Source organism: Cyprinodon variegatus, unplaced genomic scaffold, assembly GCF_000732505.1.
Source record: "Cyprinodon variegatus isolate N-32 unplaced genomic scaffold, C_variegatus-1.0 Scaffold328, whole genome shotgun sequence".
Taxonomy (NCBI): domain Eukaryota; kingdom Metazoa; phylum Chordata; class Actinopteri; order Cyprinodontiformes; family Cyprinodontidae; genus Cyprinodon; species Cyprinodon variegatus.
Window position 1 is genome coordinate 609,753 of NW_015150781.1, and position 3,702 is coordinate 613,454.

At 36.6% G+C, this 3,702-nt stretch overlaps 1 protein-coding gene across 2 annotated transcripts in view; it reads right to left on the reverse strand.

Annotated features, from left to right (window-relative positions):
* The window catches only part of pof1b (premature ovarian failure, 1B), a 48,856-nt gene that overhangs the window by 36,794 nt on the left and 8,360 nt on the right, over nucleotides 1-3,702 (reverse strand). The gene's annotated exons all lie outside the window — the stretch shown is intronic.

Below are 3,702 nucleotides of genomic sequence, written 5' to 3' on the forward strand. Positions count from 1 at the left end.
TTTGAATCAATCTGACTGGATGATCTGGTGAACTGGAAAGTGACCTGAGATGACATGATGTGAATTGGAGCTATAGAAATAAACTGAATAGAATTGAACTGAAATGAATAGGAGTCTGTTTCTAGGGATGGATTTAAAGCTGTTAAGAAGTGGAAGTAGCCGGATGATACAGCAGAAAATCTGAAAAAAGAGATGAATGAGGAAGAGGAGCAGCAGCATCTCTGATCATCGGTGCAGCATCGTAGTAAACTGACCTGCGACATTATTTCCCCTCAAGCTTCTGTTGGATCCGCCCAAATATTTATCAATTCCCAAATGTTATCGTCCCTCCACTGTAGACCTCCGTCTATGTCGTCCTCCATGTTTTTTTCTTTTAGAGTTGTTTTGTTCCGTCAGTACAGAGTGACATTAACTAATTCAGGTATGGGTCACATGGCTGGTCAGACCGCAGTCACATTCAGACCAGTATCGGTTTAAATCCAGAAACAATGGGGACCAGCTCAGACTGGAAATAGTCCGATTCCACATGACTTGGTCTATTCACAGAGTCAGGAAAAAATCTCACCTCAGTCACTTCAGGGCAAAATAATAAACTTAAATAAATAATAAACTTAAATAAATGTGTATGGGGCCACATTTGTCTGCAGGGTGAAAGTAGCCTTAGTCCTCAAAGAGCTGCGGTTAAAATCCCAATTCCTCCTCATCTCTAACCGCCTGCACTCCATCTGGAATCCATCAGAACTGATCTTTTTATCATCCGACTGATTTTAGATTCAAACTTCCAGATTCACTGACTGGTTAATTATTATTCCCAGCACATGCTAGCATCGAGTAGCTTCAACATTTCCTGCAGCAAAACTCAGAAACTGGAACTGCTTATCAATCATCTGGTCTTGATTTTTTTGTATTTCTAATTTTTAGCCTGAACATAATTAAATGTATTTTATTTTAATGACTTTATAACTAGGGTAGAAATATCTAATTAGGAGACAACAGCCTGAGGCCCAACAGCCCAAATCCTTTTCTAAAGGCGTCGTTAACAAGAAGGAACAAACTCCAGACAAGTAACATGAAACTCTTAATGATTAGTCTAATCTGCAGATGATGAAAAAGAAAAGAGGTGATTTAGGGCCTGGTTTTGATTCAGAAGTTCAAACTTTTACACTTAACATCATAAAGTCAGGTGTATAAAAAAAAACACAAATTAGGATAAAAATGAAAAGAGCAAGAATCCTGTCAGGGTCTCTGGTTATTTATAAAGCTGAAAACTAAAATACCAACTCACTTCATTACTGTAAAACTAAAAAATATATTGTTTTAAGCTTAGTTAATGTCGATTCTGCTTTTGTTCCTGAAAGAATCCTGAAATTACAAAGAACACTAAAAGAAATTAACCTTAAAATATGTTTGTTTCAGATCTACAAAGTTCTATAGATCTGTTTTCTTATGTTTTTCTCCTGGAATAAATCTCTCATTTGCAGAAAGTAATCTACTACCAAATATTTAAAATAAATAGTCCTAATCTGATTGGATCCTAACTCTGCACATGCTTTCTCCATCACTTTGCTCCAATCTTTCATTTCTTTTTTATGGTTTAAGATGAGAAACGAATGGAAACATTTCTGTGCATCTTTAAAAAAAATAAATCGGTCACTAAGAATAAAAATGACTAAATGCATTTAGTTTACATTTTATTATCCCACCACTGAGCCTCATCAATATAAGAAATTGATTTATTGACGTTTTGGATAAAAACCATTGAAACAAACAAACTTCCATCCTCATTCCCTCTAAGGACCAATGTCCCAGTTTGGTTGGATTATATTTAATTTTCTGTTTGATGAGCATCTAGACTAAACATGGCGACGGTGTTTTTCCCTCAGATGTTTCGGTGCGTCGCTTCTTCTGCAGCCAGACAGCAGGTTGGATGTTCGCTCCAACAAAGCGGTCATAATTACTCCTCCTCTATTCATGTGCAGAGTTTAGACCTTTGCGAGTCCATGCCAAGTCTAATGACACCGAGGAGGCATAAATCATAGAGCCTCCCTGTTATGACAACAGCTAAATACTAACGCTGCAGGTTCACATCAAAGGAATGTCCCCCACCTACTGCAAAGGCCTCTGGGAAGCACCCAGACACGCCTCGTTTTTACACCAGCCTTGCAATAGTAGGAGTTCCTGTGATTGTGAGCAAAGCGGGGTTAAGTGTGGAGAACAGGGTGAGGCTGCTGCTGCTGCTGCTGGAGCGGCTCTGAAGTTTCACACCAAGACGGTCAGGTTTTCTGGTTCTGCTGCGTGATTTTAACCATTTGGTAAAAACTCAGAAATGACCTGAATCTCTTTATCGGCTAAAAGCTTCATCTGGAACGTTTTCTCCCTTTGAGTGGAAAACTTCCCCAAACCTGAACTTCTAAATCCTGATAATCTAATTAATACATAACCTATATGTTTAAATACAATGTTTGCTTTAAGTCATTTCCTTTCAAATAACCTTTTCTTCTCTTGAATAAAAAAAACAACTGAATTAACTCTCCACCTTCAGATCTGATGCTGACTGAAACAGTCACATTGAGTCATTTCAGGGAACATTTCAACCGTTAGCTGCTTAGTTTCATGGGAGTGGCGTACTGTAAACATTTGTGCAATATCACTTCAGCTTCATTAAAACATATTATTTTCTCTATTGTTTGTTTTTTTCTCTCTCTCCTTGCAATCACATCGTTTCCTCCGAGCTGCTGCAGCTCAGGCGCAGAATAAACGACACTCTTTCAGTTTCTGTTTTCAGTGATCCCAGTAATTTTTCCTTGTAAAGATGCTACATTTAACTTGTTGCAACAAGCTGGTTTACCTCTGCAGAGTCACTGACCTGAGCTCATTAACATGGAGCGTCTGTTGGTTCTGTTTCAGCTTGCAGGAGAACTGATGCTGGCGTCATATTCTTCTAAGAGCCAAAATCTGCTTTATATTCAGTTGATCTTCTAATCTAAATACCAACCTGGTTTTATCAGAACTATAAAAAGGAGAAATAAAATGTTGCAACCTTCAAGGTGCCTCTCAATGAATTGGAACGTCGGTGCATTGTAAAAACTGGTCATTTCCTATTTTAATAGTTTTTATATATAATTTTAATAGTTATGGCTTTAAGCTAGTAAAATATTGAGGCTCTCAGGAATTTAATTACATATAATCAATAAAAAGGGATTTTTTTCTTTCTAGAAATGCAGGCCCTTTGAATGGGGCCAATTAAAAATCATTAGGGTCTGAATAAAGATCAACCAGTAAAGGTCAGGAGACATAATTAATTAACTAAATTCAATTCTATTCAGTCTATTTCTATAGCTCCAATTCACATCATGTCATCTCAATTTACACTTAAAATAAGAAAACACAATTGAATTGTTTTATTTCAAGTGCATTTTATCTAATTATCTTATTTTAAGAGTAAAAATACTCATTCAATTGGCAAACTATATCACGTACCTGCTCAAATTAATGGTAAATACACAATTAAATTAGTTTTTTTTTACAGTGTAAAGAATTTTAACTTTAATACTAACTATTCTAACTGCCAAGCAGTCGGATTTCAGGCTTTGATTTGAGATCTAAACTTGAATTCAATTCTATTCAGTTTATTTCTATAGCTCCAATTCACATCATGTCATCTCAGGTCACTTTCCAGTTCACCAGATCATCCAGTCAGAT